General features: G+C 46.3%; 1 protein-coding gene across 2 annotated transcripts in view; it reads right to left on the bottom strand.

The window, feature by feature from the left end:
• The window catches only part of ARHGAP35 (Rho GTPase activating protein 35), a 120,729-nt gene extending 103,945 nt beyond the window's left edge, over window positions 1-16,784 (bottom strand). For both annotated transcript variants that reach the window (XM_057534437.1, XM_057534438.1), the window contains exon 1: window positions 16,646-16,784. The gene's annotated coding sequence lies outside the window, so the exon portion shown is untranslated. The remainder of the gene's footprint in view (window positions 1-16,645) is intronic.
• Window positions 16,785-23,358: the final 6,574 nt, after the last annotated feature.

The raw sequence follows: 23,358 nt of genomic DNA, 5'->3' as shown, positions 1-23,358 counted from the left end.
AAGCTCTGATGCTGATTCAGAGCTTGGAAATAGAGAAATGATCTGGGCAAGGTTTCCGGGAAGACATGCATCTGACATGGTTATTAAAGTGAGCATTCCAGACTGGCTGATGACACACAACACATGCCACTGGCTTTTCCCTTGAACATCATGCAATACCAAAATTCCCAGGGCTATTCCCCAAAAATGAAAAGCAAATTTTTCAAGGAGGCATAACAGAAAGAATTGGGTAACAGGCTTTGACTGTATTTTGCTAAGGTAAGATTAGATGAAAAAACTAGATTATAAAGTCCAATTAGGACCTCACTAAAAAGGAGGGGCAGAAAATGGAACTGGAATTAACTGCTAGATCATTCTGGAAATCTTTAACAGGTAAGCTAAACGAGGGATCAAGGGGACAAACGAAAGAATGTACCATGTTCATCCAAATACCCTTCAGTGGGAGAAACATTTCCCAATAATCAAGGTCAATAATTAAGGTGAAACTGCAGAGACAGAGAGAGAAAAGAGAGCACACACACAAAACCAGCCTGGTAAAACTGTATAACAATTTGGTACTTTCTAAGGGGCAGGTGTTTTTTTCTTACTCTCTTTTCTCTGAATCTACCTACATTACCTAAATACATGCTGCCCTCAGTTCCCTCATCTGTAAAATGGGCACAGAAATAGTACCAGTACCTATTTCTGAGGTCTGTTAACGTGGATTCCTTGAGTTAATACATGTAAAGTGCATAAAACAGTGCCTAGCACATAGAAAGGACTAAAGAAGTATTGGCTATTATTACTGCAGAAGTCTCTGAGGACCTAGTTTCACTTGGTGAGAGTAAAAGGATTTCCCTAGAGGTTAGCTCACAGGGGAGAGGGATATTGTATTGACTGTCATATTGGGAGGGGGGTTTTGAAAAGTCACATCTGTCCCAAGCTGAGCGAGCTACACAGACATCTTCCAACCATGTCCTATGCGCTATTATAACACCCAAAGCCATGGGGGGACAGCTGCCAGAACTTTGGCAAGCTTTAGGATTTAGCTGCGGACCCTTGATATCAGGACTTAGGATATCAAAGTCCAGTTTTTTTCAAAAATCCATCTTGGCTTACCAGCTGGACTAGTCTATCCTTCATTCAGGCATTAATTAGGCACCAGTGACAAGTTAGGCACTTTATGAGGAAAAGTGAAAAACAAAAAAGAACAAATTCCTAGCTTTTTTTTTTTTTTTTTTTAAACAAATTCCTAGCTTTAAGAAGCAGAAGATGGGAATTCCCTGGTGGTCCAGGGGTTAGTACTCGGCGCTTTCACTGCAGTGGCCAGGGTTCAATCCTTTGTCAGGGAACTAAGATCCCACAAGCCATGGCAGCCAAAAAAAAAGAAAAAAGAAAGAAGAAAAGAAGTAGTAGAAGATAACTATTCTACTTCTAGGAATTTCTCCTCCAGGTATAATCTCACACATGCAAATTGACATATATTCACATTTCCCCTACGGCACTGATTGCAAAAGCAAAGAACTGGAAACAAATCCAATATCCAAATATAGGAGACTGGCTAATTACAGTGTTATCTGTGTAGTGGAATACCACCAGGCTGTAAAAAAAGAACAAGGAAGCTTCCTTTGTGCTAACACTGAACATCTCCCAAAATATTAAGTAGAAAAAAGGAAGATGCAGAACAGTAATCATAGTATGCTACTATTCATGTAAAGGGGGTGGGGTGGAATGCATACATACTTCTATTTGCTTGTTTGCATGAAGTATCTCTGGAAGGAAAAAAATATCCCCGGTAGAACACTGATGTCTCCACAGGGGACAAGTGGGTGGCTGGGGGACAGGGATAAGGGAACAGTATGGGTGTTTTGTGACTGCTGATTCAGAACCATACAAACATATCACTACACACACAAAAAAGTGATATGTATAACATCACCAGCAAAGTGCTAATGGAACAGAGCTGAGGAAAAACCCCAGGAAGAAAGGTCTCAATAGTGGACACTTGAGAGGATGCTGAAGAATGAGCAGGAAATTCACCAATCAGAGGATAGGTAAGGGAACTCTCAAGAGGAACCAGCTTCATCAAAAACACAGAGGCAGAGCTTCTCTGGTGGTGCAGTGGTTAAAAATCCACCTGCCAACGCAGGGGACGTGGGTTCGAGCCCTGGTCCAGGAAGATCCCACATGCAGCAGAGCAACTAAGCCCAGGCGCCACAACTGAGCCTGCGCTCTAGAGCCCGTGAGCCAAAACTACTGAGCCCGCGCACCTAGAGCCTGTGCTCAGCAACAAGAGAAGCTACCGCAGTGAGAAGCCTGCGCACCGCAACGAAGAGTAGCTCCCACTCCCTGCAACTAGAGAAAGCCCACACAGCAACGAAGACCCAACACAGCCAAAAATAAATAAATAAATTAATTAATTAATTTAAAAAACACACAGAGGCAGAAAAAGAACAGAGCGTGTTCTGGAGACTGGGAAGGCACGATGGGCCAAAGCGTACAAAGGATTCCACAGAACACACTAGTGATCTGGACTTAATCTTACAGACCATAGAAAAGCACCAAAGGTTTTAAAGCAGGGGAGCAACAGTCAGGTTTTTGTTTAGTGCCTCCAGTGACTTGTTGAGAATAAATGAGAGAGGAAAGAATGAAGAGGACACCTTTGTAGGAAACTTCTGCAATCAAGCACAATACCATACTTCTCAGAATTCCCAGTGGCACAAAGCACAGGGGATTTTGCTTAACTGGCTTAATACTCAACTAATCATTTGAGAATAACAAGCTCTATCAACTGAACACTTACTATATGCCAAACGTTTTTCATACATTACCCCGGTTTCTCAAAACAACCCTGTGAGACAGCTATTAGTATCTTTACTTTACACATGAGAAAACTAAGGCTCAGAGAAGAGCTTAAGATTACAATAAATGCAGGAACTGAGACAGGTATCTGTCTATTTAATACCTGTGCACATACTACTCGTGTTGGCCTGTGGCAGTTTTCCCCAGTCTATGTAAAAATGAGAATTAGAAACATACACCTACATATGTCCACGTAAAGCTGCCAACTTCCTTGAAAATGGCTATCTTTTGGGAATTTCCTGGCCGTCCAGTGGTTAAGACTCTGCGCTTCCACTGCAGGGGTCGCTGGTTGGGGAACTAAGATCCCGAAAGCCTCGCGGCCAAAAAAGAGAAAATGGCTGTCTTCTATTCTAATAGTGGGTCCTTTTTCTTCAACGAAATAACGGTGAGTAGTTTCCCTTTCTTTCTTTTTTTTTAATGTCCTCCCTGGCGAAACTAAAAATTGGTAAATTAATATTTTTTTTTCCCACCACCATATTGTCAACTGGTCTGTAAAAGCCAAGTCTGGAACTACTGCACCAATAATGACATTACAGAGCATTTACCGTGACGCAGGCATGATCTTAAGCTTCTTAAATACACTATCTGTTTTAATTTGCACAGTGACCCTATGAGTAGACACTATTATATTCCCCTTTTTATAGATGAGGTGCCTGAAGGCACCAAAGTTTAAGTGTGTTGTCTGAGAGTGCAGAGCTGGCAAGAGGTGGGACTGGGGCTCGACCCGAGGCCATGCATCACGATGGGAGGAGTAACTGAGGCCTCAGTGCTAACACTGTGAATACTAAACAGACCTCAACAACTGCTACTCGGCCTATGACCTACAACATTTAGATGTGTGAGACCCTGCTAAGACCCTAAAATTGGCTGCTACCTGGGGTGAGTTACAAGATTACAGATCAATAGCACATGCTGTTGTACTGATTCAAAACTTCATCAGGCTTCCTCTAACATGCTGGCCTACTTAAACAGTTTAATTAATCAAACTGTGCTTTTTCATCCTCCCAGAAAACTGAAAGACTGTCCAATGTTACAGAATTCCACATCCACTGTTGGCATTTAGTTCTCCAAAAAAAAACCGGACACAAAAAGCCTTTGTAGCAGGCAGAATAGGTATTTAGGCCCATTTTATAGACAAGAACTCAAGATAAATGACTTGTCCAAGGTCACAAAGTTGGTAAGAAGCAAAATGAAAACGGCAGAAAGGGTTTTTACATCACTTGAAGAAACCCAAGAATCTAAGGACTAAAGGATTCCAGAGACTTTATTTTTCCTGGTTTCTCTCAAAAAATCATATATTTAATTCAACAAATACTGTGCTTCTATTGACGTGTTCTAGGACAAATGTGATGGGTTCACAGAATAAACGGGGAAACAAAACAAAAAAACCCTGTGGAGCTTCCAAGCTACTTTGCAATTTCTTCCTCATGTCTAAATGTAAACCCCTCACACTGCAAATGAACATCAGGTCTTCGATGTTCTCCCTAGTGAAAGAAAGAATGACCAATAAATGAACAGGTATATGTGTGTGCAAATGTCCTGTTAGTAACAACAATAAAAACAAAGAAGGTAAAATTGTTAATTTCCAAATTATTCCGTATTCAAGATAAAACATGAACTTGGACCACTTTCTTTCTCATAATAAGATGATATCTGTCTTCCTAGTCAACGCATTCTTGTGTTGAAATGTTCAGTCGCACTTAATTCTTTAAGATAAGATCGGGGAAAAAAAAAAAATCAGGCCACTGGCCTTCTAAATTTTTTACTTTCTGGTACAGAAACAGGGTGTTCCTTGTGTCACCTGTAAGGGAAGAATTGTTTTTGTTTTATAAATGGCATATAAACTCTCAGAGAGGAGGAGGCATGTTTTGTACAACTGGTACTCTAAGCAGTGTAGACACCCAAACATTGGTTGAACAGGGAGGAAAAGGGAAAAATAAAACTTGTCTCCCAATACCTCTATCCTTTGGAGCTCAGAGAACCAGTTTGTTCCCTCTTCTGCTTAATAGTCCTTAATTATTTAAATATTTAAGTAAAATTAATCAACTATATTAAATAAATAAAATTATTTAAATACGATTTAAAGAATTTTTTGGCCCTTAAAAGGGAAGATATAACTAGTTCCATGTCCATTCCTGATTTTGACCAAGAAAAGGAAAAAGTAATGTACTAATGGCTCCTTTAAAACAAGCATGGTTGGGGTGGGGGACACCTTGGTATAGCTACAGCTATCAGCCATGAAGTAGACTTTTATCTTCCTCATCTCTGGGGTAAAATCAGTTCTGTGAAGTGTACAGCACACCAGAGAAAGTGGCAGAAAGCAGGGGCTCCAAGCAAAGGCTCTGAACCAGACTGCCTCCGGGACCTATCAGCCCTGTGGCCTTGGGTAAGTTCCCTCAGGAAGCCTCAGCTCCCTCACTAGAAAATGAAATACCACGTACCTCAGAGCAGAGGATTACGGTGAGGAGAATATGAGGGAACACTCAGGAGTCTCCTGGTACTCAATAAGCATACTGTTGTTATTAACTGGTAATACTGCTATAATTAATTCAATTATTGTGCTAAAAAAGGGTAACTGCCTTACCTTCAAAGGTACTAGAGTCGGCCTCTCGCCTTCTGAGATGGCCCACACTGTCTGTGGAGTGTGTTTCTTCCTGAATAAACCTTCTAAAAAAAAAAAAAAAAAAAAAAAAAAGGTACTGGAGTCCAACAGACCTCACTATTACTAATTTCTTGCTTTTCAGCTCAATTTTTCCTTCATATGTTTTCAAGAAAAACCAAATATAATACAACTGCTCTGCCAAAAAAAAAAAAATTGTTTAACCTTTTTTTCTTCTGAATCAAAAACAGTAAAATCATTATGGAAAATGGGAAAACTCAGAAAAAAAATTTAATCACTCAAAATTCTACAACATAGAGATAAATACTAACAGCACTCTGGCATATTTCTTCCACTTTTTCCCATATATATTTTAAAATAACTGGAACCACACTGTTTATAGTTCTATATCCTGCTTTTTTCTCATACTTAATTTTATTTTGTGTGCACTTTCCCATGTCAAGAATTCTCCAAAAACATCCCTTTTACATGACTCCAGACTTTTCCATAAAGTGACCATTCCCTTAAAGTTAAAACATTTAGATTGCTTCTCTTCTTTCCAATACACATCACTATAATTAACATCTTTGTATAAAATCTTGGTGGTCATCTCTAGTTTTGGGTCCATATAGATACCTATAACTAGATCAAGGATTGTGTGTCTTAAAACATTGCCAAACTGCTTTCCAGAAAGTTCACACCAGTTTGCGTGCCTGACAGTCCCATCATGATGTCACAGCAGTGACCATACCTATTTCCTTTTAATTCCAAGTAAACAGAGACCCAAAAACTCTGGAATTACAACACAAATAGGAAAGATCTGTTATTACAAGATGCTTTTGACACTTGTAATTTGTATGAGATCACTATTATCCCATTCATTGTCAGGTATATGACCTCGAACAAACTTGGAAAAGTTATAAATATGATCCTACACATTCACATTTGTATATTAAAGTCATGACTGAAGTGCCTTACAGACAGACTCTCAGTTTCCAACTTATGAAGAATTGTGTGGAAAGGAAATTATGCCCCATCATATGAAAAAGGGGTCTGTACAAGATGTAGAAAATTCAGAAATGTACACTTAAGATTTATGTACTTTTCTACATGTAAGTTGCTACTTAATTTAAAAAAAAAGTAAAAAAAAAAAAAAAGTAAACAAAAAGAAAAAATGTTAAGGGAATCTGTACATAAGAAAATATGTATTCCTTGCATACACACATGTAACATCAAATCACAACTACTTTAGCTCAACTGACCATTTTTAAGCCTTCATGGCTGTTGACTAATACTAGGCATATGCCACAACCCACTCCCGCAGCAGTCAGGGTCCTTTTTCCTCATTTATCAAAGGTTTTATGTGCATTCCTCAACTGACTGACCAATCAGTGTAAGAAATTTCCTATAGGTCAGCAGCATTAAAATATTCAATGATATCAGTCCGTTAAAAATGATATTACAGGGCTTCCCTGGTGGTGCAGTGGTTAAGAATCCGCCTGCCAATGCAGGGGACACGGGTTCAAGCCCTGGTCCGGGAAGATCCCACATGCCATGGAGCAACTAAGCCCGTGAGCCACAACTACTGAGCCTGCGCTCTAGAGCCCACGAGTCACTACTGAAGCCTGTGCGCCTAGAGCCCATGCTCCGCAACAGGAGAAGCCACTGAATGAGAAGCCCACGCACCACAAGGAAGAGTAGCCCCCACTTGCCTCAACTAGAGAAAGCCCACACGCAGCAACGAAGACCCAACGCAGCCAAAAAAAAAAAAAAAAGAATAAATAAAATAAATAAATTAAAAAAAAAATGATATTACAGGGCTTCCTGGTGGCGCAGTGGTTGAGAGTCTGCCTGCCAATGCAGGGGACACGAGTTCGAGCCCTGGTCTGGGGAGATCCCACATGCCGCGGAGCAACTAAGCCCGTGTGCCACAACTACTGAGCCTGCGCGTCTGGAGCCTGTGCTCCGCAACAACAGAGGCCGCGATAGTGAGAGGCCCACGCATCGCGATGAAGAGTGGCCCCCGCTTGCCGCAACTAGAGAAAGCCCTCGCACAGAAATGAAGACCCAGCACAGCCAAAAATAAATAAATAAAAGTGAAATTCTTTAAAAAAAATGATATTACAAAAGCAGCATCTACCAGCCTTCCACCTAAAAACTTAATAAGCATTTCTGAAATATAAAGACCTAGTGATACTTTTTTTTCCCCAATAAATTTATTTATTTATTTATTTTTGGCTGTGTTGGGTCTTCGTTGCTGCGCGCGGGCTTTCTCTAGTTGCAGAGAGCGGGGGCTACCCTTCGCTATGGTGCACGGGCTTCTCATTGTGGTGGTTTCTCTCGTTGCGGAGGACGGGCTCTAGGCACATGGGCTTCAGAAGTTGTGGCACGCAGGCTCAGTATTTGTGGCTCGTGGGCTCTAGAGCGCAGGCTCAGTATTTGTGGCACGTGGGCTTAGTTGCTCCGTAGCATATGGGATCCTACCGGACCAGGGCTCGAACCTGCATCCCCTGCATTGGCAGGCAGACTCTTAACCACTGCGCCACCAAGGAAGTCCAAGACCTAGTGACACTTTTAATCACCAAGCATTTAGGTACACTACTCCCAGTGACACAATTCCCTTGAAGTGAAAGCCACTCTAGCTGAAGATGCTGATTTCAAGAATCTAATAATCTTGTATTAATGCAGTGCTGACTTTCATTTGTACACAATCAATTTGTTACTGAACAAAGAATCCTCTTTAATTGCCCGTGGCAATTAACAGTAATCATTTTCCTTGTCTTATTCCTAAGCAGTGCAGGCTGCAATAGATGAAGCCCCGGTTTTGACCTTTCTTTTAAATGGAGATGGGAAGAAGTACAATGCAACAATATTTTTTTTACAGTTCAGGAGGCTATTAGCTGTAGCTGGAAAACACTCTCTCACCCCAACATTATTTAATAACTTTCTTTTTTTTTTAAATATTTATTTATTTATTTATTTTTATTTATTTATGGCTGTGTTGGGTCTTCGTTTCTGTGCGAGGGCTTTCTCTAGTTGTGGCAAGCGGGGGCCACTCTTCATCGCGGTGCGCGGGCCTCTCACTATCGTGGCCTCTCTTGTTGTGGAGCACAGGCTCCAGATGCGCAGGCTCAGTAATTGTGGCTCACGGGCCTAGTTGCTCCGTGGCATGTGGGATCCTCCCAGACCAGGGCTCGAACCCGTGTCCCCTGCATTGGCAGGCGGATTCTCAACCACTGCGCCACCAGGGAAGCCCTATTTAATAACTTTCTGAATTGTAATTTAAAAAAAAAAGTATTATAGGGAGCTCCACACAAACAAGTCAAGGGGCAAAGTATATTTTTATCTATACATTTGTAGTTGTCTAGAGAGTTTTCTCAGAAGAAAATCAATTAGGAGCTATTCAGATACTTTTCTATTTGCCAAAGAAAATATAGATTTTTTTTTTCTTGGCTGCGCTGGGTCTTCGTTGCTGTGCGCGGGCTTTCTCTAGTTGCTTCGAGGGGGGGCTACTCGTTGATGCGGTGCGTGGGCTTCTCATTGTGGTGGCTTCTCTTGCTGCAGAGCACAGGCTTCAGTAGTTGTGGCTCGCGGGCTCTAGAGCGCAGGCTCAGCAGTTGCGGCATACGGGCTTTGCTGCTCCCCTGCATGTGGCATCTTCCTGGACCTGGGATCGAACCCATGTCCCCTGCATTGGCAGGCGGATTCTTAACCACTGTGCCACCAGGGAAGTCCCGAAATATAGATTTAAGGCCATTACATGACCAAACATTTCCATCTTATTTCTGTTAGATAAATTTACTTACACTTTTGTTACACCTGGGTGTGAATCCAGGTCAGAAATAAAATGCTCAACTTCTTCAATATGCTGACTAGAAAGACAAGCTGGTACTTGTGGCTGTGGATTCCTTTTAAAATACTGTGATATGGAACCTAATGTGTGTTCAGTCTCTGAATATGAAAATCTTTAAGATTAATATGGGACTGCCTCCAAAGCAGCTAGAAGTTAGTAATAGTCTATTGAACATTCACTTCCCTCACCCTACCCCATATTATATATATAGTTAATTGTTTATAACTGACTATGAATTCCTCAAGAGATTAGAGATACAGCTTATTCTTACATCCCGGACAGGCAAGGCAGTCTAATAAAATAAACATAAATTTTAGAATCAGACAGACATGGATTTATAACATAGCCTTAGCATCTATTAGCTGTGTAGCCCTGGTCAAGACACTTAGGATATATGTGTGTATGTATGTACACGGATTAAATGCTGACCAAGAGGGCATGCCATCTAAGAGTTTCAAGCCTAAAAATAGCCATTATGGTCAGTGTACACATCTCCCCAACTCCCCCCCTCCCACCCCAAAAAAGAAAAAAGTCTTTGGCACCAGCTTGGCTTCAATCAGCATGTATGTAGTGGGGGCCTACTATGTACAAGATATTTTGCTAGGTATGATGGGAAACAATGGGAACCAACTGGTATAACCCCTTCATTTTTCTAATGAAGAAACTGTAGCCCAGAGAAGTGAAAATGATTTGGCCAAAGTCACTCAGCTAGTAAGCAGCAGAGCCAGGGCTAGAACCCAGGTTTCTTCTTTATCAATCCAACCTTGTTTATGCCATAGGAAGCTGCTTCTCAGTTGTTCAAGTTTGATTACCAAATGCAAATATTACAATAGTGACTACTAGCAAGAGAACATTTTCCAAATAAGAAGGCAGACACTAGGAGAGCAAAAAAAGTATGAGGGTAGGAACTTCCCTGGTGGTGCAGTGGTTAAGACTCCGCGCTCGCAATGCAGGGGGCCCAGGTTCAATCGCTGGTCAGGGAACTATATCCCACATGCATGCCGCAACTAGAAGTTCACAAGCCACAACTAAGGAGCCCACATGCCGCAACTAAGGAGCTGACAAGCCGCAACTAAGATCTGGTGCAACCAATAATTAAAAAAAAAAAAAAAGTATGAGGGCTTCCCTGGCAGTCCAGTGATTAAGACTCTGCCCTTCCACTGCAGGGGTGCAGGTTCAATTCCTGGTCAGGGAACTAAGATCCCGCATGTCGTCCAGCACGGCAAAAATAAATAAATAAAATTTTTTTAAAGTATGAAATACCTATAGATACATAATGCAACATCACAACTGCCACAAATTTCATAAAATGAAAATGTTCATTTCAAAAAGAATGAAGGAGATAGGCAAGTCTGGCTACTTTCGACTAAAATAAATATTACTTTCCTGTGAGGATGCTTCATGGCTGGTTCTCTGCTAATATATCAACTTAATGGTGTCTCTTAACATTAGCGAAGCAAATAAATGAAGATTAGACTGACAGATGCCACGTATTATTTTCAAGAATTCTTCATAGATGAAGCCTGATAAAGCATATTATCAAAAATTAAATTGAAATAAACTTTCAGGAAGATGAACATGAATGATTTGTTTGCATTTCTTAATACCAGCATTCAAGTGCTATTCAGACCACTGCTATTTGAGAGCCTGGGTCAACAATGACTCAGCTTGAAAAATTCCATACTGTTTTTAAGAGGTATATGGTTTTAGTTATGTAGTTAATACAATCTGGATGCCCCTTTCTCCCCAAATTATAAACTAATCTTCATGTGAATGCCTGAAAAAGAGGCAAGTGTTTATTTTATTTTTGAAAAAGCATACAACAAAGGTAATCCAATTCATTTTACTGCATCCCCTGGGGAAAGAGCCCCCCCACTGCCTGGCCCGTTCTGGGTTACTGGATCTGATGGGGGTGGGGGGGCGGGGCGGGGGGGCGGTGGTTAAGAGTACCACCAGGAGTCCAGTCCCAGTCCCAGCTCTGATGTGGTATGTGATCCAGGGCGAGAATCTACAATCAGAGCTGAATGGTACACAAGACTTCAGGCTACGAATGTGAAGCCCAGAGAGGTAAAGCGTTCTGTCCAAGTGTCCCTCTAATTAGGTTAAGGCCTAGACCAGAAGGTCTCCTACCCGTATGCCCATTACTTTTTTTTTTTTTTAAAGGATTTTCTTATTTATTTATTTATTTATTTATTTATTTTTGGCTGTGTTGGGTCTTCGGTTCGTGCGAGGGCTTTCTCCAGTTGCGGCAAGCGGGGGCCACTCTTCATCGCGGTGCGGGGACCGCTCTTCATCGCGGTGCGCGGGCCTTTCTCTATCGCGGCCCCTCCCGTCGCGGGGCACAGGCTCCAGACGCGCAGGCTCAGCAATTGTGGCTCACGGGCCCAGCTGCTCCGTGGCATGTGGGATCTTCCCAGACCAGGGCTCGAACCCGTGTCCCCTGCATTAGCAGGCAGATTCTCAACCACTGCGCCACCAGGGAAGCCCCCTGCCCATTACTTTTTCAACTATGACAGGAAGCCTGTCAGCATGCCCCTTGCAAGCTTTCCATTTCCCCAACTGTAAATGAGGAGGCTAGATGAGGCACTGAGCTTCAAACTGTTGTTCCAAACCCAAGGGTATTCTGCTGGTCGCCTTCCCTCTTCAAGCAGAGAATCTCCAAGTTTACCTATTTCATATAGTGTGGAAAAGAAATTTTAAACGACTGAACTAGATGATAAATAAAATGTCACAGTGACAGAGTATGTTAACACACTGTTTAGACTGCCAGTTGGTGAACGACAAGAGTCAAAGCAGATCACGGGAAGGCCCTACAAGAGACCTAACACCTCTCAGAAACACCACAGCAAACGGAAGAGGGGAAAGCAGACAAGACTAGAGGGAAACAGACAACTAGTCTCATCTTTTCAGTCTCCAACTGTATTGACCTGATGTGTTTCCTCATCACATACAGACTGACCAAACACCTATGAGGCTGTAGTTTACAGTCACCTATGCAACCCTCACTCTTCCCAGACTGTCCTTTGTCAAAAGTCACCATCAGGCCCATGGATCTGCACAAGGACAACCTGCATGTGTCCAGTATCAAGAGGAATGACTATTTTCTGATCTTTTTATTGTCCTAAATCTTTGGCCTTCATCATAGCAAGAAAAAAAGGGGCAGAGGGTAAGGGAGGGGGGACATAGCCAAAAAGAAAGGCTAGTATAAAAAAAGACAGGAACTTTAATCAGGCCAGTAATACAAAGATTTTCTAGGCAGGGCAAGAGCCCTTGAAGACATATTACGAGGTCGAAAACAGTCGTCTACCGCCATCCCCCACGCCACACCCCACCCCCAACTGGCACATTAAATGTTCCAGAAGGCCAAGGCTACCACCTCAGATTTCTGTAGCACCCAATTCCTTCATGAAAGCAAATGTTGATACAGGGGTTGGAGCCTCTGCTACCATCAGAGAAATCTGACAAGCTCTGGAACATCAGTTACCAGTTTAGGAAGAAAAATCAGCTCTTTGTTCTTCTGTCTCCTCTCTTCCTATTATGTAAATGTAAGCTTTGGGCACGCAGAAACTTTCTATGCTGCCAGTGATGTTAAAACCCTGGAACACGAATTTAAGCAGTACTGCATACACAGTTGTTTTTATTCTTAATTAGCTGCCACTTCCACATTAAGAATAAAAAACAAAACAACTATTTATACCAACATGAGGAACATAAACTCAAACAAATTCAGAGAATTAATCATGGTTCACAAGGCCAAAACTCAGAAATGAACAGAAACTAACAGAAACGAACCAAAATTCTTAAAGTCAATAATGGTGAAGACAAATGCCACAGATAATTAAAATTACCAGACTCTGCTTGTCACAAAACTTAAAGTCCTAAGAACTTAGAAACTAAAGGAGCCATATGGATCTGGTATCCAGCCCCCCTCACCGTCTCACATACAAATGCCCTAACATTTGATGAGTCAATGGTTCAATTCTGTAGATGACAGTGAATGTTTTTTATTTCACATGCATTCACACAGAACTATTCTAAATAAGTGCTGAAGTAAACAAAGTTTGATTATAGCTCAGTTAAGAAATAAAGTCCTTCCAGTAAACGCTCCTTCACAGCAAGATGGCTGCTTTAATATGCAATTGCCCTAGGCCACAGGGGGGGGAAAAAAATCAGGCTTTTGATTTACTTAAGAAATAAAATAAATAAACCTAGAACATGCAAAAGCTTCCTTCTCCCAAGGTAAGGAAGGAAAACGCTTGTCTGGTTTTCTGTAAAAACCACCTCTTCCTCTGAATGAATTTCCTAAACCCTACCCCCAACATAAGATCACTGAAGCTCAAGGAAAAGGCAGCAAAGGTACATTTCGCAGGTAATAAACCAAAAACCCAATCATATCAGCCAGTTCCTGGCACCCATTTCTCACTCTACCAAATCAGGGCAGTCAAAAGGCTGGGGGAGTGTCAGGGTCCACCCACATACGCCTGGTACACCAATGAGCCCCCTCCCTTTCCCAAACATGGATCTACCTATAAGCACTCAGCTCCTGTGGCTGGGAGGGCCTGCAATACCAGAGGGCAGAAATCTAAGTGACACTTGGCACTCTGTTTCAACAAACAACTGCAAAGAGCTTTCCAAACCCAGGCCCTCACCATTTTGAAGACCAGGAAGCTGAATCCTTCCTGGGGCAGAGGTGAAAAAGAAATAAGCCCACTTTCCACCACCCCTCCCAAAGGTCATAAAGCAAACCAGAGGCCATTAGGGAAGGCAAGACTGGCAGCTTCTGCAGACCCACAGCAGTAAACACCAAGTGCGACCACAACCCCCGGTGGGACTGGGGAGAACTCGAGAACTGGCATTTCCCCAGCCGAAGGTAAAACAAATATATGACTTGTCAGCTGGAAGAAAACCAAAAGCATACTCCTAAATTCTCCCAAAGGGTGCTGGCTTGGAGGTGAAAGGGGGAGAGGGTACAACTGTCTCTTTACAATAGCTCAGAGAAGGAGGGAGGGAAAGTGAGAAAGAGAAGACAGACCTGTGAGCAGCTGCACTCTCCTTTTCCGAAGGACACAAAACTGCAAAGCCCAGGGACCCGAAGGGGCTGGGGAGCAAAATGGCAGCGGGAAAGAAAGTGGGGCAGTGGAAAGGAGATATACCCCCACCACCACTAACCTTGGCAGAAATGGGGGAGATGGGGGAGACACTCCCAGACTCGAGAGCAGTAACCAATCAACCAACCCCCATCTATTTCCTCAGATCTCACAGGATCCCTCGAGATAAAACCCTCAGGGTCAGAGAGGTGAGAGAATCTGCAGTCTAAACCTGAGCCTGCAGAAGCCTAGGCCCAACCCAGCCCCTTCCCCTCCAAAGCTGAGGGATGGAGACCAGAGAAAGGCATGCCTGAAGAAGGGAAGCACCCAGTGGGAATGAGCAGGTCAAGCGGGGAAGCTGGGAAAAGCAAATCTGATAGGAACTAAATGGGAAGAGAAGAAGCCTAGCAAGATACAAGGGGAAAGAAAAGATGAGGGAGAAAACAAGGCAATGAAGAACAGATCTGGGAGAGGGCTCACAAAAGGGAGGGAGACTCTAGCCCAGAACCGAGATAGCTCCAAGAGGAAGCTGGGGGGGGGGGGCAGTGACAAGTAGGAATGGTTGGGAAAACATCTCTATACTGGGCAGAGCAGGGGGAAGGAGACTCAGTAAGGGGGTAAGAGGTAGGGCAAAAAGGGGAAGACAAATATGAGCAAGGAGAGAGTGGAGTTTGAGAGCTGAATCAAAATGGTGGGGGGATAGAAGATCAGGTGGAAAACTTAGAATTGAGAGGCAACAGAGGTGCGAGGCAGTCACAAGATGACCAGAGTTAAAGAGGACCACACCGAGAGGGGACAGCAGCAAGAAAGTTAAAATGGGTCCAAAAAATAGGTGGACAAGTGGACAGCTCCAAAAGGGGCAGAGCTGTGAGGAAAGCATTAAATAGAGAGGATGGGGCAGAAGTGAACAAATGAAAGAGCAGGTGCAAAAAGGATTTGGGGCAAGTCTGAGGTGCAGAATGGGAAGGGAAGGGGGTGATGCGTCAGAAACAAGTTATCGACGGTTCAGTGAGGTAAAGGACAAATCTAAGAAGGGCCAAAATGAAGAGGACAGGCCTTGGAGAAACAGGCTGGAAGCAGGTCTTACACAGAGAAGTACTGAAGGGGAGACAGGTCAAAGGAAGCCGGAGCAAATGAATGGAACCGCTCAAAAGAGGGCCAATAAGGAGGTGGGGAAGAGAGGAAACGGCAAGGAGAAGAACACTGGGGCGGAACTGGGGACTGCAGGGCTTGAGGCTGCAGAGAGGCTGAGTTCGGGAGAAAGGTCAGAGAAGTGAAAGGCAGAAACGAGAGAGCTGCAGGGTCAGAGAAGGGGGAGGAGGCTGCCTCATGGAAGGCAAAGTCAGAAAGCAAGCAGGCTGGAGGGCACAGCAAGATCTGAGATTGGATGAGGGGCAGAGTGGGGAGGCAGAAAGGTCTGGAAGAGAGGAAAGGATCTGAATGGCAAACGGGAGCAAGGTCTGAGCAGGGGAGGAGGCAAGCATGGTGCATCGGAGTCCGAGAGGGGGCAGGGAACTGAACTGAGGCAGACGAGGGTCAGAGAGTCCAGGGGTATGGGGGGGTGGGGGGAGCAGGTTTTGTCAGCGGGCAGTAGGGCCCAAGAGGGACGTAGAATTAAGTCCAAGGAGAAGACCTGGGAGCAGCAGTGCCAAGACGAACAGGGTCTTGGATGAATCACCGAGGAGGTGGAACCACAGGTCCTAGAGGGACAGCTCCTGGCGGTGAAACAGCGGAGGGTAACAGAAGACGGGTCAAAGAAGGGGACAGATCCAGGGTGGGGAGAGCGGAATCGAAGAAGGCAGAAGGATCACGAATCTCAAAGTACGGATCCAGAATTAAGGGATGCGGAAGGGTCACTGAGGAGGTGGATCCCATGAGCACTGCAGAATCTAGGAGGGGCGAAGAGCATCATTGAGGGGCGGAAGAGGGAAGGGGGAGGCGCAGAATTGGGAGCAGAGCTGGGGGGGGAGGCCGAGGCAGACACCGAGATCCCAATGGGTTGGAGGGTGGGGGCAGACGCGGCGACAGCAGGGCTGGGCGGGCAGGGGCAAGTCCGAAGGGCAGACGGGCCCCGGCGGGCCGGGCCGCAGCGCGAATCGGCGGGGCCGGCGGGGCCCGGGGGGCTGGGGGGCCGCTCCCTCCCCTCCCCCTCCGGCTCCTCCATTGTTCGCGGGCTCCAGGCCCCGCCGTCCCCGCCTCCCCCTGGACCCCGCAGCGGGGCGGCGCCCGGCCTCGCCGCCGGGGCCCGCGAGCTCGCGCACTCACCAGCTGGGCGCCCTCAGCGCGGCCCTGGCCTCCGGGATCCCGGCAGCGGCGACGGCGGCCCCGGCGCCATGTTCTGCTGCTCCTCGTTCAGCGGCAGCTGAGGCGGCGGCGGCGGCAGCTCCGGCGGCGGGGGGCCGGGCAGACCCTCCCTCGCGGGCTCCCTCCTCCGCCTCCTCCACCTCCTCCTCCCGCCGCTCCGCGGCTCTCCCTCGGGGCGGGGGGCGGGGAGGGGAAGGGGGGAGGGGCGGGAACCAGGGGGAGGGCGGACCAGCCTTGCTCGCTCCTTCCCTCCCTCCTTCGCAATGGCGGCGGCGGCGCCTCCTTCCTGCAGTCGCCGCTCCCGCGCGCGCTCCCCCTCGCTGCTGCGCGTGCGTGGCGCGGGGACCGTTGCAGGGGGATAACGGCCCCTGAGGGCGCGCCGCGAGGGGATAACCGGCGCGTGGCACGGCAGAAGCAAGAGCGCGTGCGCGCCCGAGGGACTCACTGCCACCGCATCGGCCGCGTCCAGGGAACGGGTGCGGAGGGCGCAGTGCGCGTGCGCTCCCAAGAAATGCCGCTAGTGCGGTGGCTGCGGCTCGAGACAGAGCGCGAGGCGACCCGCGACCGGGCAGGGGAATGGGGTGGCCAAGTGCGCGTGCGCGGGAGGGGTTGCCAGCCGCCACGGCTACTCGCGCGAGGCGGAGGGAGCGGTCCTCGAGAGGCGCGCGCACCCTTGCGCGCGCCAGAAGCAGCCGAAACCCTCCTCGCCCCGGCTCTTGGAGAAAACGGGAGGGGAGAGGCATGGCCCAGCTTTGGGGGCGGGAGCGAAGGGCGCGATCCCGCTCGCGCGGGACCTGACCAGCCAATGAGAGGCAAGGGGCGGTGGGTTTGCCGCGCGAGCGCAGCCCCGGGGAAAACGGAGGAGGAGAGAGGGAGCGACGTAACTTGGGGAGGTGGGGCGGGGCTGAGGAGGAGGGAGCGCACCCAGTGGAGGAGTTGATTGGGGAACACGGAGAGGCGTGGCCCGCCTTAGCCCAATAGGAGCCTAGCACTTCGTCGATCCGGAAGAAGGGGCGGGGCTGAGGAGCGCGTGCTCTTTTTCCTGGCAGAGAAGAAAATCTGCAGGTAACGAGTGCCTTATTACAACTTGCTTTGGGTTCTGTGATCGCCTGATCCCGGAAGAGGCGCGAGGGCCTGGTCCCGCATGCAGCCCTGGCCTCCAAGTCGGCATTGTGTAAATGACTGCAAATCAAATGTCAGTTCGGGAGCCCGGAGGGGAAAGAGTAGTGATGGGAAGGGGCACCGCTGTAACCCCTGAATTCCTCTGAACTGAAGAGGGGTTCCTCTGGGACCCCTCCGGAAGTACGGGTCTTGGAAGATGAGCGTTCTGGGAGCCCAGTCAATATTTAAGGAATGCATGAAGAAAAGCTATGTTTCTGATTGCATTTTTCATTTCTTTACTCAGTCTCCTCATCTAAAAAATGGAATGATAATCTTAGCTCTTTAGTAAGGTTTGCAGGGAGAATTAAATGAGTTATATTTGTAAAGCGCTGAAAATCATGCCTTGCTCTATAAACGTTGATAAATAAAATTACATGCGCTCAAGTTTTGTTTTGTTTTTGAGGTCATATCTCAATGCTTTTTTAAAAAATTGAAGTGTGGGGCTTCCCTGGTGTCTCTGTGGTTAAGAATCCTCCTGCCAATACAGGGGACACGGGTTCGAGCCCTGGTCCGAGAAGATCCCACATGCGGCGGAGTAACTAAGCCCGTGCACCACAAGTACTGAGCTTGTGTGCCACAACAACTGAAGCCTGCGCGCCTAGAGCCTGTGCTCCGTAACAAGAGAAGCCACCGCAATGAGAAGCCCTCTCACTGCAACAAAGAGTAGCCCCCCCGCTCGCAGCAACTAGAGAAAGCCCGCGCACAGCAACGAAGACTCAATGCAGCCAAAAAATACGTAAATAAATAAATTAAAGAAATCTATAAAAAAATAAAATAAAATAAAATTGAAATGTGCTCAAGTTTTAAAGCATCCCATCAAGTAAAGGTTTTCTGATTACTGATGACGGTCGTTTCCATTGACTCCCTTTTTTTTTTTTAATTTAACACTTTTAATGCATGAAATTTGATTTTTAGATGCTCATGACTTGTTTTAGGGGGGGCGCCCCACGTGGCATGCGGGATCCTAGTTCCCCCAGCAGGGATCCAACCCGTGCCCCCTGCAGTGGAAGCGGGAGTCTTAACCACTGGACCGCCAGAGAAGTCCCTGTTCATGACTTTTTTTAAAGTTTGTTTTTAGCGCTGTGGGCTAAACAAATCCAATGCGTGGGCCAGATTTTCTTGCCACTGCAAGCCCTGGTTTGTAAGTGATTTTGAGATCTATCACTTGAGAACACCAGAAAAACGGGAGAAGGGACATCGGATTCCCCTACCTCAAATTAATACGTGTTTATAACTCCAGTGCCGTGTTCTAGGTCCTTCCAATCTTGGGAAATTTTTGAACTGGCAGCACCTAGAGAAGAGAGAAGCCTGGGCTCACTCTGGATCCAGATGCCCCTCTCCCCTTCTTTTGGAGCCCATCGACCCTGTCTTATCATTCAAATCTCACTCGAAGTCACTTCCTCAGGGCGGCCTTGCAGATTTGGCCTAACCCTCATATTTTGATAAAAATGGGCACTTTATGCTAGGCAACATTCTAAAGCACTTTAAACATATTAACTCACTTAACCCTCAGAACACCTTACAAGTAGGTTAGAGTTGTTATTCTGCTAAACTAAGGCACAGAGAGGTTACACAGCTAGTGAGTGGCAGGTGTGAGATTCACACCCAGACAACTGGGGTCATATAGCTGCATACCTAGTACTTCTTCACAGCACTCCATCAGGGGTTGAAGTTCTGTATTGATATCCATTTTTTTTCTTTTTTTGGCTGTGTTGGGTCTTTGTTGCTGCACGCGGGCTTTCTCTAGTTGCGGAGAGCCGGGGCTACTCTTCATTGTGGTGCACGGGCTTCTCATTGCGGTGGCTTCTCTTGTTGTGGAGCACAGGCTCTAGGCGCGCAGGCTTCACTAGTTGTGGCACGCGGGCTCAGTAGTTGTGGCTCGCAGGCTCAGTAGTTGTGGCGCACAGGCTTAGTTGCTCCACGGCATAGGGGATCTTCCCGGACCAGGGCTCGAACCCGTGTCCCTTGCATTGGCAGGTGGATTCTTAACCACTGCGCCACCAGGGAAGTCCCTGGTATCACCATTTTATGTGTGAGCCCTTTGAAGGCAGGAATTCTGGCTAGTTCCTCAGTCTGGAAAATGGCCCACAATAAATACCTGCTAATGAATAAATGAATGAATCTAATTCTAAACAAAGGGGATGATGGCTGGCACTGCAGGCATGGTAGCCAAGACACAGTCCTTGTTTAATGACTAACTCCTTTCCCTCTTTCAGATACTAGCTCAGATGTCCCCTCTTCCGGGAGGCCCTCCCTGAGGCCCTGCCAGTCTCCCTCTAGGCTTCCACAGCACCTTCGGGTCCTCCAGCCAAGCCCTGACCACCCCTGGGTTGTTCCCCTGTACTGATAGGTCTTTCTATCCCACTGGCCTGTGAGCCCCAGGAGGACAGGGTGGGGATGTCCCAATCAACGTTGATGTTCCTAGCACAGGTCCAGGCACAAGGCAGGGGCTCAGGCAGTGTTTCCCTGGATGAACGAAGGGAGCCATCACGGAGGGCCTTCCCAGCTCTGCATTTCTTTCCAGTGCACAAGAGGTCGGGTGTTGGTTTTGCAAGCCAACCACAGGAAGCAGGCTTCCCTGGGGGCAGCCGCCTCCGCGCACCCGGCTAACCTCCACTCCAGGATAAATAGACAAGCGAGTAAACAATTAGCTGACAGAGAGAGGTGCCGACTGCCGGCCTAGGCCACTGTCAAGATTTCCCAAGCATGGACCTAGAGGCCCGAATAGCTGGGACTGGAGGTCACACCAACCGTGGAGCTGGAGTAGGTGTGAGGCGGGACCTGGGGATCTGGATCCGCATCGGGGAGATGCACAGGCAGAAAAATCCACAAAAGAGTTCTGCAAAGAGGGTGGAGGTGCTGGGGCATATTCTCTCTCCACTCCTCAGAGTCAGAAAGAATCAGAGGGTGGGGACCAGGTCTCAGCTTGACCAAGGAGTCGGTGAGCTCACAGCGCCGCCTACAAACCGAACTGAGGAAGCTGCAGCTAGCTGATGCTGCGGGTGTTATGTCAAAGAGAGGTGAACTCTTCCGCCATTGGCCGGAAGAGCAGCCAATCACGAGGAAGGAACGGGAGGCGGGGATGCCTAGGCTCAGTGCAAAATCCCAGCGCCTGGCCAGTGTTTGACACATAGTGGCACACGCTAAATGTCTGATGGAAGGATGGATGATGAACCTCCCAATTTTTATAAACTTTAAAAATGGAGGGAATTCCCTGGTGGTCCAGGGGTTCGGACTCCGCGCTTCCACTGCAGGGGGCACGGGTTTGATCCCTGACGGGGGAACTAAGTTCCCTCATGCTGCGTGGCACGGCCAAAAAAAAAAGAGAGAGAGAGAGAGAGAGAGATCCCATTTAAAAAAATAATTTAAAAAAATAAAATAAAACATGCACACCGAGAAGTACACAAATCACAAGTGTACAGCTCGATGAATATTCCAAGAGAACACGCCCTTGTAACCAGCACCCAGATAAAAAAAACAGAATGTTACCAATCTCTGAGAAGCCCCCCCGACCCCGTCCCCTTCCAGTCACTCCTCTCCCCCCTACAAGGAGACCCCCTATCCTGACTTCTATGCTTATTTTAGTTTTAGTTTTGCCTGTTTTAATACTTTACATAAACGGAATTAAGTGGTCTCTTTTGATCAACATAGTTTGTTGGATTTATCCACGTTACTTTGTGGAAATGGAGATCGTTCATTCTCAGTGCTGTGTAGTATTCTACTGTGTGAAGAATCCACGATGTATTTATACATTCTACTGTTGGTGAGCATTTGGGTAGTTTCCACTTTTTGGTTATTATGAATAGCGCTGCTATGAACAGTCTAGAACATGTCTTTTGGTAAATATTTGTACTCATTCCTGCTAGGTATGTACGTGAGAGTGAAATTGCTGGTCACAGGGTGTGCATGTGTACTTCAACCCGTTTCCCAAAGTGGATGCACCTATTTACATCCCCAGAGACATGCAGAAGAATTTCAGCTGCTCCACGTTTCCCCAAACACTTGATATTGTCCATCTTTTTAATTTTGGCCATTCTAATGGCTGTGTAGTGGTATCCACCTGTGGTCTTAATTTGCCTTATCCCATTGATTAATGAGGTTGAGCATCGTTTCATATATACATGAGCCATTTGAATAGCATCTTTTGTGAAATGCTGTTCAAATCTTTTGCCCACTTTCAATTGTGTTATATATTCTTTTAATTATTCTTAATTACCAATAATACATGAATTTCTTGTGCTTACAAAATTTTAAAATACACCAGATAAGATGCAGTCTCCTTGGACAACCCAACCCCATCCCCTCGCCTTTCCAGAAATGTGTTTTCGTCCAGACTTCTCTATATATTTGCCTGAATGCACATATTTTGTTATGTGACTGCATATGAACTAGCTGACTTTTCCCCTATCAATGAATATTTTGCCTCTTTCCAATTTTTCCCTATGGCAAGCATGTTGAAATGACACCTCAAAGGAAAGGGCCTTTCCATGTTCTGTAGTAAAGAGGAAGTGCTGGGACTAGTCCTTTCTGTCTATATCTATATTCCATAGATGAGATTCTTGAGAGCAGGCCATGAGATTCTTGAGAGCAGAGACAAGGTCTGTTCCCTGCTTGCACACTCTGCCTAACTCTGTCCCCAACTCCTCAGCTAGGCTAGGTGCCTCTGCTTTAAGCAATTGTGGTAGCCAGGCCTCCAAGATGGACCCCGCTTATTCTCACCTGGTATTCAGGTCCCCTCTTACCTTGGATAGGGCAGATCCGGGTACCAATAAGATAATGTGGAAATAACAGGGTGTGACTTTGAGGCCAGGTCATAAAACATATTGCAGCTTCTGGCCTTGCCCTTTCTTGGATCATTCACTCTGGGGGAAAACAGCTCATGTGTCCTTGTGGAGAGGGCCACCTGTGAGGAACTGAGGCCTCCTGCCAACAGCCAGCATTAATCAGCCAACCCCATGAGTGAGCCCCTGGGAGGGAGATCCTTCAGGGCCAGTCGACTGAGCCTTCAAATGACTGCATTCTCAGCTGACATCTTTTTTTTTTTTTTTTTAATATTTATTTACTTGGTTGTGCAGGGTCTTAGTTGTGGGAGGTGGGCTCCTTAGTTGTGGCATGTGAACTCTTAGGTGCGGCATGCATGTGGGATCTAGTTCTCTGACCAGGGGTCGAACCCGGGCCCCCTGCATTGGGAGTGCGGAGTCTTAACCACTGCACCACCAGGGAAGTCCCCCAGCTGACATCTTGACTGCAACCTCATGAGAGACACCAAACCAGAATCACCCAGGTAAGCTGCTCCCAAATTCCCGATCCACAGAAGCTGTGTGAGATAAGAAATATTTATTGTTATTTGCTCAGTAATTTGTTATTTATTTGCATATGTCATTTAAGTCTATTTCCCCTGCTAGACCATGAATGACGTCGGGGTGGGGACAGTGTCTGTTTTCTTTTATTATGGCAATTTCCAAGCATAAAGTTTGAAAGTTTTACACAGTGAATGCCCATATACTCAGCAT

This window comes from Balaenoptera acutorostrata, chromosome 19 (genome assembly GCF_949987535.1).
Source record: "Balaenoptera acutorostrata chromosome 19, mBalAcu1.1, whole genome shotgun sequence".
Taxonomy (NCBI): Eukaryota; Metazoa; Chordata; class Mammalia; order Artiodactyla; family Balaenopteridae; genus Balaenoptera; species Balaenoptera acutorostrata.
This window is presented reverse-complemented; position numbering and strand designations above follow the sequence as displayed.